The sequence below is a fragment of the Papio anubis genome, chromosome 12, assembly GCF_008728515.1.
Source record: "Papio anubis isolate 15944 chromosome 12, Panubis1.0, whole genome shotgun sequence".
NCBI lineage: Eukaryota > Metazoa > Chordata > Mammalia > Primates > Cercopithecidae > Papio > Papio anubis.
Genome location: NC_044987.1, coordinates 2,662,544 through 2,678,301, shown reverse-complemented (window position 1 = coordinate 2,678,301; position 15,758 = coordinate 2,662,544). Strand labels below are relative to the sequence as shown.

The 15,758-nt window shown below is 46.2% G+C and overlaps 1 protein-coding gene across 14 annotated transcripts in view; it reads left to right on the top strand.

The window, feature by feature from the left end:
• The window catches only part of NTM (neurotrimin), a 1,410,016-nt gene that overhangs the window by 1,200,903 nt on the left and 193,355 nt on the right, over nt 1-15,758 (top strand). The window lies entirely within an intron of this gene.

The window sequence follows — 15,758 nt, the reverse complement described above, 5'->3', positions numbered from 1 at the left end:
CTTGTTTTTTTAATTCCTGTGATAATTACAATGAGAGGAGCAATCATGTTGCTAATTTTACTTCATGCATTTAAGTTCTAATTAATACTATCTGGTTCTTCTGCGTTCTGCTGAGGTGAAATACAGCATGCTCCTTTGCACTTACACCCTTCTTTCTCTCACAAATTTGCATAGGAAGTGAAGGCATGTTGGTATGTATCATATTTTAGTAATTGGCATCCCTGCCTTCACAGTTCTACACCACTTTCTAGTCTAATCTCCTGGATCTTTTCTTCTCTCCATTCACCTTGGCAAATGTGGAACAGCTAAGGGTTTCAAACAGCCCTGCCCCTCAGAAATAGGGAAGTTTGATGGAGTTGCAAGCAGCTGACCTGAGCCGCTAGCAGGCTCTTCACGGATCCCCATAGAGCTTTCTCATGGTGAGAACTGCACAGCTGAGGCCCCATAGACATTACCATTGTCCTGTACAGAAGAGGAAACCGAGGCCCAGGGCGATGAAGTGACTTGCTCACCATCACACATTTCATAGCCTCAGATCTGGGATTTGAGATGTGTCTCTGCCTCCAACTTTGTTATGATGATGCCGTGAGATATGAATTATATGAGAAAGGGCTTTGCATGCTGTCATACGCAGGAAAGTTTGAGCTATTATTTTTCTGGTTAATTATCAAAAACATTGTCATGAAATGTCTGCTGCATTCTCCCTTCTCATTTTGCAAGCTTTTATGGAGCACAACATGTTGCTTTGTGACTTCTAGTGGCGTAGCTCACATGTGCTATTGATGCAGGCGTGCTAGGCTTCTGGCAGCCCGGCGTGAGTAACCATGGAGAACAGTTGGAGAGGTGCCAGTGTTGGGCTGTGTGTGAGGCCAGCTATTGTCTCAGAGACACCTGGCTTAGGACAGATGCCTGCTACAGTGTGCCTTCACGTCAAGCAACTGATATTTACTGACTGCCTGTGATAATGAACTAGGCACAATAGGTTGCGAGAGGCTGAAGGAAAAAAGATAAAGAAAATACACAGGCCCTGCCTTCAGAATTGCCATATGGGCTGGCAAGGGTTAGGATGGAACTCTATGAAAGTGCAGCCTTGTTGGGTCGAGGGAGCCTTGTGAAGGAAGGGATGTGTGGGGGAGCAAGTAGGGAGGGGTGCTGGAGCCAGAGGGGCAGCATGGGAAATGGATTGGGGCATGGGAGAGCATGCCACCATAAGGAAGCTGCAGGATCCCAGCCTCAAGGTCCTGGCACGTTCTTCTGAACTCTTTGAGCTTCATCCTGAAGACAGTGGGAACCACTGAAGGCTCTTGAACAAGTGATTCTCAAACAGATTTGTTAGAAAGGTCCCTGCAGCAAAAAGAGTGACTGGACTGAAGAGGGTTGCGTGTGGAACCAAAAAACCAGGTGGAAGAGGCCCCCGCCCCCACTGCCTGGTGTTCAGAAGATGGTCCATTTAAGTTTAGGAAATGATTGGAGCTTGTGGTTGGAGGTTCAAAATTAGAGAGAATGCACGCAGGGAAATAACTAGCTCTTCTACTGCCAGGCTAGAGTCCCTTCCTACCGAGACCAGTTAATAGAGAACATCATCAAAGGCACCAAGAGTTTCTGTAAAGGACTTGGATAATTATTTGCCCAGTGTTGGTTGAAGGAAATTACTTTGGAATGAACAGCTGATGCAGCTCAGGTGCCTGAGGACGGATTCCTCTGCCTGATGTTTTACACCTGTGTGACCACTGCCCCACCCCCATCTGTGCCCCCAACCCCCGTCAGGATCCTGCCTGCTCCTTCCACCAGGGTGGGAACTCCAGCAGAGTGAAGGAAAACAACCCTCTCCTAAAGGCTTCCTTCGTTTGGTTCAGACTTGGTCATTGTACTTTGAGAGTTAAATTTGGGTCTGTTTCTTTCTGTATCCACCCGGTGTTTGTCATTCAATTGCCTGTGCAGGTTCCCTGCTTTATTTCATTTAAGTAGCTGTTATCTTCTTTGTATCATAAGCTCCTAAAATATAGAGTCAGGAATATGTTTTGTTCTGAAGAGTGAGCACTGAATCTTCACAGGCATATAAGCTCGATAAATAAATGTGTAATGTTGAACATGGTGCTGTAGCCATGTATTTGGTCACCTGGAAAATAATAGGGAAGGGAGGGGACAATGGCCTCTGCACTCAGAAGGTTTGTAAACATTAACACCTCCACGCGCCTGCAGAGTCTTTAATACTCTTCCCCTCAATACTTACGTTGACCCTCATTACAACAAGAACAGGGTGGGGTAGACCATTTTTCCCCATTGACACATATGAAAACTGAGTCACAGAAAGACTAGGGACTCAGGCTTGTCACAACACAATGGATAAAGAGAGAAGCACCCCGCTGGACTCCATGGAAATCAAGCTACTAGGCATGGTTGCTGCCTCTCTCAAATAGGAACCAGCCAGCTGAGGTGATCGCAGATAAAATATACGAATGCATGGCAGCTTCCAGATGGCAGAAATCTTGTTAAAATCTGAGTAACACCCAGTGCATTGTCAAGCTTTCAAAATGTTCACTGCAAAATCTTACAATCCACTCACCCCAGAAAAGACTATTGCTAATTTTGGGTCAAACAATCAGGAGATGCCCACTGTCATCCAAAATCTTTCTTGAAGTAAGTAGCCTTAGGCTTATGAAAGAAAGAGCTGCACAGACTTAACCTCTGTAGGTTCCTTGTTGATAGATTATCTTCCTTGTCTCTCCCAGCACCATATTTATACTTATTTGTAAAGTTCTCCACAGAAACATGACTTCTACAAGCCCGTCCCTGACCCATTAGACTAGACTGGGTTCCTCCACACACATCTACTTTCTGCACAACACCCATGGTTTCCTACCATAAGACACATCACACTTCTGCATTATAATCCTGTCCTTCTGTGCCTCTCTCTGCATGAGTCTGTCTTGTTTGCCTCTGCATTGAATTCCTTAAGAGCTGAACACAATACATGGCACATAGTAGGTGCTCAATGAACATTTGTCAAATAAATGGGCATATAGTCCTATTCTAATGCACCTCAATTCATCCACATCTTTAGAGATAATCACCTGAAGGGAATTTTAAGGCATAAGTTAGAAGCACAGGCCGAGGGATGACTGTGAGCTGAATGGTTACCCAGGGGGCCTAAAGAATGGGCCACCAAGACCCCTGACACACAGCCCTCCCTGCCAGCCCTGTTTAGGTGGATTCCAGCACCTTAAGAGCGTACCTGTTTAGATGTCTGATGGTGAGAACGAGGCCTAACGTATTTGGGAAGGGCAACTCCCAGGAAGGGGGCATTTCCATGCTTCTGTTTCTGGCAGTGATAGACTTCCATGCCCCCATTATCTCTTCACCCTGGCTTGCTTCTTTATTGCTTCCAAAGATGATTTTTCTCCTGCCATTAGGCTCTGCTCATCCGCTTTGCTGCTGTTGGGAGCGTACTCCCCAGCCTGGCATTTGAGGGCAGCTACAGCCGTCTCTAGTCTTTCTTCCTCGGTGTTCTCTCTCTGCTACCATCAGACCAAACCTTTAAAAATCTGCCCCAGAGCCACACCCAAATCTTTATTCTTTGTTTAATTAATTAATTAATTAATTAATTAATTTTAAACAGTCTCACTCTGTAGGTTGGACTATAGGCACAGGCCACCATGCCCAGCTATTTTTTTTTTCTTTTTTTGTAAACAGGGTCTCACCATGTTGCCCTGGCTGGTCATGAACTCCTAGGCTCAAGCCATCCTCCCATCCTAGCCTCTCAAAATGTTGGGATTACAGGCATGAGCACTGTGCCTGTCCCACACCCATATCTTTAGATGCCTTTTCTTCCTGGGGAGAATACCTTCTCACCTCTTTTCCATTTATTCAGCTTATCTTCTGTTTGGTTTGTTGCCTTTAATTTTTTTTTTTTTATTTCAAGAAGTTAGTGGGGAACAGGTAGCATTTGGTTACATGAATAAGTTCTTCAGTGGTGATTTCTCGGATTTTGGTACACCCTTCACTCGAGCAGTGTACAGTGTACCCAAGGTGTAGTCTTTTATCCCTTGCCACCCCTGACCTTTTTCCCTGAGGCCCCAAAATCCAATGTATCATTCTTATGCCTTTGAGTCCTCATAGCTTAGCTCCCATATATGAGTTGGAGAACATACAACGTTTGGTTTTTCATTCCTGAGTTACTTCACTTAGAATAATAGTCTCCAGTTCCATCCAGGTTGCTGCGAATGCCATTATTTTGTTCCTTTTTATGGCTGAGTAGTATTCCGTGGTGTGTATATATGCGTATATCACATTTTCTTTATTCATTGATTGACAAGCATTTGGGCTGGTTCCATATTTTTGCAATTACAAATCGTGCTGCTATAAACATGTGTGTGCAAGTATCTTTTTCATATTATATAATGACTTGTTTTCCTCCAGGTAGATACCCAGTAGTGGGACTGCTGGATCGAATGGTAGATCTACTTTTAGTTCTTTAAAGAATCTCCACACTGTTTTCCACAGTGGTTGTATTTTTACTGTTATTATATCCTTTATTTGTTTGCTGTCCACATGCCCCTGCCACCCACTGAACTCCCCAAATCCTCCCCCACCCCCCACAGAATGTCCCTTGTTAGTACCTAAGCCTGGCTGCATTGTGTCTCCTCACCTCTGTGTCAGTGTCCCAGGAGACAGAAATTTTCTTGGCCCTCCACGGTCTCTTAGGCCAGGGCCAGAAGGGCCCCCACTCCCGGCTTCTGGCTGCAGGATCTACCCTGCCTCGTGTCCTCTCTCCCAGGGGCAGGGCTCACCTGCTGTTGCCTGCTCCCAGTGCCTGACTGCAGACCACCCTCCATCTTTCTAGCACCTTCCTTTCCTTGCAGCCTCCCAAGTATCTCACACTCCCTCTCCGGAAGAGTTCCTTCTGATCACAAAGCAGTTGTGAGATGTACACATAAGATTGCCTTTGTTCCCATTCTCTAGAGGCAGACTCTGGGATAAGGATTTGTGTGGTCATGACTTATTAGGGAAGTGGGCCTAGGAGAAAAGGTGGAAGGCGTGGGGGAAGCCAGGCAGGACAGGGCAAGAAGTCAAGTGGAGGCTCGGTTTTAGGCAGAGACCCACCAGGGTGACCAGCCCTTTTGTAACTCCCCCCCAGGCTACTGCTAGGGGCCGCCCTGGGGGACGCAAACCCCAGGCACTTGTGGCTGTCTGTGGAGATGGGGGTGCAAACAGAGTCTCAGGCTGGGCCGTCAGAAGCCGAAGCGCCCAGAACCCAGGAGCACACAGAAATGACGGAAGGGGCTGAGGGGCCTGGGCTGAAGGCTGACTTCCTGCTTTGTCCTCCACAGGGAGAGAGAGACAGTGAGGTGACTATGCAAATGGTGAGGCCCCCATCGAGGACAGGGAGGGCTCTGGAATGACAACAGGCCCAGCAAAGGTAGTGTCCTCCCACTGGGAGCTTTCATCCTTCTGGGGCATGCATCCTGTTCCCCAAGGTGCCACGTCACCTGGGCTAACTATCTGGAGAGGTCCAGTTACCTTTTCTGCACTTAATTGCTCACATTTTCTTGTTTTAGTGAGTGTTGTCCTTCCGGACTCTGGGGACCCCTTCCTGTCAGCCTCCTCACAGGCCACTAGAGAGAGGAGAGGCTTCTGTGGGCTCTACAGGACAGGGACAGAGGAGGAGCCTCCAGCCCCTGGAGTGTGCATCTGCATGTGGTCCTGCTCTCCTGTCCCGACTGTGTCTCACCTCCGTAGATGGTAGAAACGGAGCTCAGAAGCCAGTAGCCTCTCTCCTTGGAGGATGCCAGTCCACTCACCTACTGTGCCTTGCTCTCACCTAGGCCCCAGGCAGTCATGTGGGCACCGTGTTACCACCAAAGGTGAGAGGATGTGTAGCCAAAATCACTTAGTGAGAGAACAGAACAGGCCCACCTCGAACCCAGATGTCCCCTTTGTCCCTCTGGAGTTCTAGCTGTATTTGACGTTTCTTCCTGTGAACTGTGGGGTTTGGATGTAGCAGAGACTCTCTGGATTTCTTCTTTGGTTGCGAACCAGATTCCTTCTTTCCAGCTGCTCCCTCCCACCACACATGGCCACACATGTACCTCATATGCATTCACAGTCCCTGGGGCAAAGACCAGGTGGACAGGCAGCCTGCATGCTGCCCAGTTCACACACATGGGTGCCAGGCTTCACACACACTAACTGGAAAGGAAATGGCAGCTGCATGTGGTCTGAGGTATGGTTTTGGTCTTCTAAGCTGTGATTTTTTTCCCCCTTCAAGTCATGTTCAAGTTCTAAGTACGGATGGTACTTTAGGGTGATAGGAGTGTGCTAGAGGCAGGATCTAGGTCGGGTTCTGGGGTTTGATGGTTAAAGTGTGTCTTGACAAAGAATTGGAGGTGGAACTAGCCCCAGAGATGAAGGCAGGAGTGACGCACACGCTGACTTCCCCAGAGGCCAGGGCATCCTTCGTACTCGCACCAGGCCTTAGGCATGGGAGGAGCAAGGTATTTCCAGCCCCTTTTCTAGTGTGACTCCATGTGGCTAATCTATACGGTTCTTCCCAGTTTGCCTGAATACATCCTGGTTTAATCAGTATAATTTCAAAAAGTGTCTGGTTTGGACAACAATCAGTGTAACAATCAGTTTAATCAATGTAGTTGCAAAAAAATAAAGTGTCTGATTTGGACAACTGCCAGGCTGGCCTAACTTGTCCAGAGACTGAATGGAGCCCCATTTCTTCATCCAGTGAGTGCCATAGTATGGGGTGACACACACTAGCCAGTGAGGGCAGGACTGGCGATGAAGCAGAGATGGAGGAGAGCCTGCAGATGGATTTGTTTCAGGGAATCCTGTTTCTTCTTCCCAGCTCCTTCCCTGCCAAGGAGGGCTGTCCCCCGGAGAAGAAAGAGACAAGCTCCAGCGTGCTACCATTCATAATCATCCGTGATTCTTCGAGCTGGACTTTGCAGAGTTCTTCGCTTTGGTTCCCTGTCTGCTCTTTGTCTTCAGAATAAAGTGCAAACTCTTTTACAAGAGGGCGTGTTGCACAACGTACCTGTAATAATCAGGGGTCCAACAGGGAAAACATGGCATCCTCAAATTGCGTAATTTGAGCAGAGTGTAATGAAGTGGATGTTTACGAAGGTGTAGCCAAGGTGTAGGAAAACTATAAGGGACAGTCAGGACCCTGGGACTATGAACAGGAAGGCACTGTTAATACTTTTAGGCCTGAAGGGATAAGGGGAAGAGGTCATGGCTCCCACCAGAGAGAGGGCTGTGTGGAGAGGGTCACTAGCCAGGGGCGGTGATCTTTGATGGAGGGATATAGACAGCCAGTGGATGGACCTTGCTTCTTCCCCAACCCCATCTCCTGCCACTTCTTTCCAGTGGCAGAACAACAGGAGGCCAGAGGGCAGGGAGCCTGTCCACATGATCTGTGCTGGTCAGCCTGCACTGGGTGGTGGACGTGCGGGCACACAGAGAGCAGCGTGCTAGCTCGCTGGCTTCGTCCCTGCTAACTTTTCTCTTCTACCCATGCCTTCTATTCCCTAAGCTCCCCATTTCCATCCTTCCACAAACTTGCCAGTATTTTCCCAGCTCCTTTGTGCTTTGCTCTTGCTCCTCCTAGTGCTGGACATGCCGTACCTCACTCCTCCTTGCTGTTAACCAAGCTCTTTCCAACCTCGGCAGCCGCCTTAACACTCACCAAGATCCAGATTGCCCTGAAAGCAACCAAAAGTCATGTGTGAGGGTTCTTGGAGTAGAGAAAAAAAATTGTATCTACTTCCTGGCTTCCCAGAGCTCCACATATGACAAAAAGATAAAGCATGAACATAATGCTTCCAGTACACACCAAGATAAAGTGTGTCTGGAAAACACTCATGGGGGACAGCAAAATTTTGCAGAGAAAAGCTTGTCGGTATATGAATTAATATTTAAACTTGACCTTGGTGTGGCATAGGAATTTGTCTAACAAACAATAAGGAAGGGCATTCCAAATAAAGCAGGAAGTCACAGAATTCCCAATGTGAACAGAATATACAGGAAACAGTGAAAAGTGTTCTGATGAACCTACTGAATGTCATGTTTGAGACCGTGTGGGGTGGGAGCATGTATTAGCCTGGGTTTTCCTTTTCAAGAGGATCTATCTATCTGTCTGTCTATCTATCTATCTATCTGTCTGTCTATCTATCTATGTAGCTATCTAGCTATCTAGCTATCATCTATTCTAATCTGTCGAGAGACTTATAAGAATTGGCTCATGTCTGTAGTGTAAGTTTCAGTCCCAGTCCAAAGGCCTGAGACAAGGGAGCCGATGTCCAAGGACAGGAGAGGAATGTCCCAGCTCAAGCTGGAAGAGTGACATGTCCTTCCTCCACTCTTTCGTTCTATCCAGACCCTCAGTGGATTAGGTGGTGCCCACCCACACTGGGGAGGGTGGCTCTTCTTTACGAAGTCTGCTGATCATCTCTTCTAGAAACACCCTCACAGACACACCCAGAAATAACGTGCTACCAGCTGTCCGGCATCCCATAGTTCAGTCAAATTGACACAGAGAATTACTCATCACAGAAAGTGAGGTGGAACTTTGCAGGGATCACTCTGAAGCCCTGGCTCCAATGGCAGATGGAGTTCCGCGTGAATTCCCACTGAACTTCCTCTTGGCACTTCTGGGCTCTTTCCTTTATGAAAGGTTGGTCTCCAAGACAGGATTCCAGAGACGCTCATGTGTGTTTGGACTATTTTGAATATGCTAGGGAAAGAAAAGGAAAGAAAAACTTCCAGGTTACCTAACTTTGGTCACCCAGGAGCAAAAGGCTCTACTGTTTGTGGTTCCATGAGATGATGAAGATGCCCCACATTGCCCAGATTACCTTTTGCTAGAGTGTAGAATTTAGGGTTCTTGACTACACGTGTGTAACAGTTATTGAATCAAAAAATGGCTTGTGGAAGTTATGACTTACAAATAAGATGTGACCTATTGAGCAAGCCCATTCTTGTTTCAGCATTTAAATTAGTATGGGGCCTTTGTCTTGGGTACAAATCAAAGTGTTGTGCCATTCATTTCGGAAAAGTCGTGGCCCACCAAACTCAACAGAGTTTGTTTTGAGAGGATGCTACTGTATTTGACAGGGACGGGAAGGACAGATGGTAGATGTGCTTATGGAGAATCTTTCTGGAGGTCCACAGAGCAAAGGCTTCTTGATTTATCCCTTAGACATTACAGAAGTGGAGGGGGACTGCCTCCTTGCACGTGCTCACACATAATGACCAGGCACTGGGGGAGATGTGTGCATTTGCATTTGTGGGTGCAGGTTGGTGGGGACATGCAGAGTAATTATACTCACAAACTGGGCCTTTATTGGATGCAGGCCTCATGGTCTTTTATCTCTTGGGAGTTTGTGAAAGATGGGAGATTTTAATCAAATAATTATCAGTGGACAGATATTTATTGTGTGCTTACTTTGTTCTCTGCACAATGTTCTGTAGAGACACAAGTGAAAATAAGACATGATCCTTGCTTTTCAAGAACTTAAAATCAATCAAGTCAGCAATGTTACATCCCTAAGATGAGAAAGCAGTACATGTAATAGACAGCACAACAGATTTGTCTGATGAATTTTTACAATAAAGAATGTATTTACACGCATGTTTCCATTTAATCTTCTCATTAACCCTGTGCAAGAAGAGAGGTTATTTCTACTGCAGGTGATTTAGATGAAACCCAGTGGAGTGAGAAGACCTCTCTGAGGCCTGAGGGGCGTCAGAAACAGAGCTGGGACGTTCCTTGTAACAGTCAGACTTCAGACCCTATTCTCTTCACTCTCCCTGAGCCTCTCTCTCACTACAACTACCTACTAGTGGTGTGGGACTCATAGTGCAGTGTGTGCCACTGCTTTTGGTTTTGTTTCATTTTTCCTCCCCCTAATCCTTTCACCTGCGTCAGTGTGCTGGCTGCTTCTTGCTAGGCATGATTAGTCCTCTTATTTTCATAGCTAGGAAAGATTCCATGGCATACCTCCGGTTTCTTGTGTAATGCAAAAATGGTAATCGTTGGGAGATGTAAGAACACTGTGCAATGTGAGTCTAAGTCTAGTATTTTTGTCTCTCCATGACCCAAATCAATTTTGTAAACTTGCACACAAGTTTACAGTCTAAAAGAAATCCAGTAGAGTCCGAATTAGCAGCCTCACTAGTGAAGCTTTCTCTTACAATAAAGGAGTAAGGTGCTAGCTGATACCCGAATGTTCAGTGTATTCATGGTGAAGTATCCTGTTTTGTTAATTTCTTGGTTTCCCCCAGAGAACACTTTCTCGCAAGAGCAGATGTGGAAGATGCACACGCCAACCCCATGGCAGCATGTGTGGGTATTGCTGAGCCATTTGCGTCGTGATGTTCCCCTGTTATGCTTGAGGGGAGGGGCGGGGCACAAGCAGAATGCTCAGAGGAACCAAACTTAGGGGCAGCTGGAGCGTTTCTGTGTGATAAGAGGCAATTGTGACCAGGTGCTGCGAAGGGCGGAAGCACTTATTTTGCTGTGTTTTCAAGCATTGCTTGAGATGTGCTGCCTTTCAGACGCAGTTAAAGGGCCATTTGATAGAAGGAACGGTTGGACCGCACACTGTCTGGATCCATTATTGCCCTCAGATCTTCAGGCAGGTGTGTTTAAGAAAGGCCAAGCCTGGATTTTTCTCTCTTTCTTCAATAATCTTTCTCCTTATTTCAACACTCTCTTTGCTCATCTTTAGAAGTTTCCAAGCAGACACTCTCGCTTTTTTTTTCTTCCAATTCCCAGGTTCTCTCTCTCTCTCTCTCTCTCTCTCTCTCTCTCTTTTCCCCACCCCCATCTCTCTCTGTCTCTTCTCTCATCCTAAATCCAAAAGTAGCTTCAGGACCTGAGTCCATACTTTTATGGTTCTATTTCTGCAGTGCACATCTTGGGCTTGCTTAATCATTTATTTTTGCTTTTCCTCTATGTATAAATGCAGCATATGTAATAAAACAACTATTCATCAGAAATATATTCAGGACACAGAGAGTTGCATTTTTAGAGCATTGGAACAATAGGTGCAGCTGCAGAAAATTACAGGTATGGCAGTGTTCTTTCTCCATACTCTGAGTCCCATGCATGGGTGAGCATGTGCACATGTGGCTGGATCCTCTTTTGGCCAAATACATCCTGAATATTGACACAGGTGAGGCACCCTCAATAATCCCTGCTCAAATAGTACAGGCCTATTCTCTAGAAAAAGACACTTATCCAAAAAGGAACATGGTGCAGACAGACACACACAGACTAAGAAGGGGACTGTGGCTCAGCACTGAAATGGAAAACAAATGCCCTTTCCAGCCTTTATTTCTCTTTGTCTGGATTCTTCCAGGATGCTGAGTATGCGAGGCCATGGGCTGTCCACGGGGGCCACACCTGGGAGGGGAGGGCTGCAGGAGGAGTGCTGATGGGAAAACCATTCACAGAGACACAGAAGGCTAATGACCACTGCCAGACGGCTGCAGGGTGGGGCAACTGGAGGGCAACATTGAAGCTGGAGGACAGAAGGGAGCTGGAGTTGCAGGGCCCAGTCCAGAATTCCCGGGGCACAAAGCTTGTTCCTCTATTCTTCGTATACGTGACAGGATGGGCAGAGTGACAGGATGGGCAGAGAGGATGCCAGCAGTGGGAGGGCGGTGTATCTGGAGGCTGTGGACAAAACGGGAGAGGCTTTGCAGGTCTGGTCTGAGAACATCCCACCCTTTTGATCACCCATCTCCCACCTCTTGTTGGCCTACATTGCATTGACTTGTGACTATTCCTCAATATCTGATGAGCGGCCATCTCCAGCTCAGCTCACCTGGATGGGTCAGGGACAGTGGAGTTTGAAGCCTTACTCACTCTGACTGAATCACCAAAGTTAACCACCATCCTGAGAGAGGTGAGACACCGTAGCATGTTTCAGGAGCAGTTTTGTAGAAGGACTATGTCGAGGGCTGTCTCTGAAGAGAGAGAACTTGTTGTCTCAATTCCCCACCTCCAGCGCCTTCTCTGTGGCTGAGAGAGCAATTAGGCTCATTTTCACTTTTCTTTTTTTAACCTAGGAGCAATGTGTCCTCTGCATTGTTGAGGAGACTGGATAAATGAGACAGATAGATGGGGGCAGGTGTGAGATGGTGACAGAGTTGGCCGCCGAGGTACCTTTGTGATCCATCTCTGCAGAAGCCGGCATTCGTTCCGTGGGGATTCAGCAAGACTGATACCCAGCAGTGACAGTTTGGACATCTAAACATGACCTTGGATGTGCTCGGAACCGCAGCTGGAACTGTGCCAACTTCTCAGAGTAGTCTATCACAGTGGCCGCAAAACCGTGCTGGAAATGGGCTGCGTTCTGAGCGGTGGTGCATCTGCAGACGAACCTCTCCGCCCCTGTGGTGCGGTGCAGTGTTGGGGGACGGCTTCCATTTCTGTCCATTTTCAATAATTAGATGCTCACAAGGAAGCCCAGGACAGTCCTCTTGTATTCATTGGGAGGTTGTGAGATCCCCGTTGTGGGCATCGAAAATAATTATTCAAGCGGTTTAGTGTTTGTCAGTCAGCGTTTCCTGCACGGTGGCCACTCACCTGGTACTTGTCAGATTTCAGCTCCTGGGGAGGAAAAAAAAGGACTTTGCTTCTGGTTCCCCAGAACATACGGGTTATGGGAAAGTTCTATCCTGTACAGTGTTGGAAAACTGTTTCATACCAGGGTGCTTTCCTAGTGCCTGTTCACTCTGCAACTCGCATTTTGCCAGGAAACACACATCTAAGTTACAGGTTCTCAGCGAGCTCTTCAGACCAGCGTCAGCAGCACTTGGAATTTTGTCAGAAATGCAGCCTCCCAGGCCCTGCCTGGGCCTACTGAATCAGAAACCCATGGAGTAAGGTCCCAGGAATCTCTTTTTAATCAGATCTTTCAGGCGATACTGATGCCTGGTGAATTTGAGAAGAACTGATTCAGGTGTTCTTTTGGGAGGCCCTATAAGAACACTAAATTTGGAAAACAAAACAAAGCAAAAACTGGCATGAATCCTGGTTCGGCAGTTTAATATCAGCATGGTTTCAGTCAATATGGCTAATGTTTCTCAGCCTCAGCTAATTTTGTCTGTAAACTGGCAATAAGTGAACCCAACCAAGTTTGTGAGATGATAAAATAGTGCATATAATGGGCTCATGTAGTCAATTAACATTGACCATGAATGTGAATTCTTCCAGTTTCGTGCTTGGACCCAAGTGAAGGTCGGAGCAGTGGTCACCCTTCAGGTTATTAACATAAGCTATCCTAGATACATCACTAGCAAAGCAAGCTGCAAAGTGTGTTTTTGTTCTTGAGAGATTTCAAACCTATGCCGTTCTAGATTCGTGTTTCAGACAAGGCAGTACCAGAGGACAGTCATGGGGTCTGCAAGGAGCATAAGGGAAGGAAGGTACAACATCAGGTGCACCCTCCATTGACTGCCCTTTTCTCCTTCTTGTTCACCCTCAGAGTCCATTTTGGATATTCTCATCAAAGCCACAAGAAAGGCTTGGAGCATACTCTTGACCAGTTCAAACTTCATGTGCATTCAAGTTACCTGGAGATCTTATTAAAATGCAGATTCAAATTTGTTATCTCTGAGAGGAGGCCTGAGATTCTGCATTTCGGACGAGCTCCCACCCAAATGATGCCGATGTTGCTGGTTTGCCAGCCACACTTTTGTGTAGTGTGGTGCTAGCTCAGTGCTTCTCAAACCCTAATGTGCATAAAGCTCATGTCTAGATATGAACTTCTAGATGTGACTTAAGGAATGACCAGGGGCCATCAGCACTGGCATCACCTGGGAGCTTACTAAAAGTGCAGACTCCCAGACCCTACCTCAGACCTACTGAATCAGCATCTGCACTTCAGCAAAATCCCCAGGGGGCCTAATGTGCACAGTAAAGCTTGAGAAACATGCAGAGCTGGCTTCACAACTTTGTTTATTTCCATAGATACCTGTTATCACCACCTTGAAATCCTTATTCATGCTTGAACAAAATACCCTGTGTTCTTATTTTGCACTGGGCCCCACAAATGGTATAAGTTGTCCTAGACACACTGCTCCGTATTAGTGGTTTTGAAACATTAGTGTGTGTATGACCCAACTGAGATGTTGTTATAAATTCCCAGATTTTCTGAATCAGTAGAATGAGGGTGAGACTAAGAATCTCTAATAAACCTCTCCTGTGATTCTAATATAAGTAGTCCATGTGCACTTTGAGAGATAGTCCCTGACCTTCTCCAAGGTAGGCCTTCACTCATTTCCAAGCTGTATCAGAATGGTGCCAGCGAGAGCCCGCATCTCATCTGCATTGCCAGAAAATGCAATAAGCTGCAAAAACCTTGTTGGGCACCTATGCCAAGGTGTTTCTTTTTGGGCAGTATTTCCCACAAGAGCTCTCAGCAAACTATCCATCTACACCTAAGTGATCCTTCCATAATGTTGAGACATTTACATAAGCAAAGCAGAAAGGATGCACAGTACAGGATTTCTCATGGGGACAGGGGTCTCCTGAAGAAGCAGGTGTGTACAATAGCAGTTGTTAGAGTTTTTATGGTCACAAACCATTTTGAGAATCCAATAGAAGCCATCACCTATCCCCAGTGAAAAATTCACCTTTGCACCTTATGAGTCTCACACAGGACCAGGAATCAGAGGACTTGGCTGAGAGGTCTGACTTCTATACTTTTAGCCTCGTTCCTTGGACAAGTCATCAGGCTATTCAGAACCCTAGAGTCATGATCTTTAAAGCAGAGAATGGGTAACAGTGTCAACCTCAGAAATTTGTTGCAAAAACTCAAACGAGACGTTGAGCTGTAAAAGTGCTTTGTACACTGCAAAATAAGGTATACATTTGAGGCATCATTATACACCCTATGCTGCATTGTTATTTCCACCATTATAGTCAGGATCAGGACACTGTGTTTGTAAATTTAGCCTAAGGCCATGGAACAGACTTGCTGTAGTAAGAGAGGGAAATGAATACAGACAGAAAGACATGATGAGGACTTGGCGAGAGTTGCTGGGAAATTTAAAAGTGTAGAAAAGAGAAGGGAGCTTCCACAATCCGAGGACTCCAGATGCAAAAATAAAAGAAAGAAAATCTATTTTTATATGTGCAGACAGTTTTGAGATTTTGGAAAGTGGCTTTAGTCTAGCAGTAACCGAACATTTCTGCCCCTGGGTATAATGAAGATGAATAGCGATAGTGGTGGTCTGTATTTAGTTTTGACTGCAGAAGCCTTCTGTGGGAATTTGCTATTCTGAGATGAGAGGAATAATGTTTAGTCGTTAAAAGCTGGGTCTCTGATCTAACACACATTTATTGTGTGACTTGGACAACTAGTTTAGTTTAGTTTCTCTGCTCTTCTAGGCTTTTTCCAATAAAATATTCTTCATAGGGTTATCATAAGTATTGAATGCTATAGTGCACCCTAAACACCTAGTCGTAAATGTGAAGGATTATCATCACCCGAATCCTTGAGCAAAGGGAGAACTGGTAGTATTCGAAGTATTCAGCCATCCTGGGCATGCAAGGTACCTCTAGGCTATAACTGAGATCGTATTTGAAGTGGTTCTGTGCTCAAGTGGTTTGAGAAGCACTGAGCAACATTCTGAGGCTATAATCCCGTAAGGCCTTTGCTGTGTTCCAGAAAAGTCCACCCCTGACAAATCAAAGGAAATGTATGTGTTGGGGGAAGGGAGAAAGACAAGATATT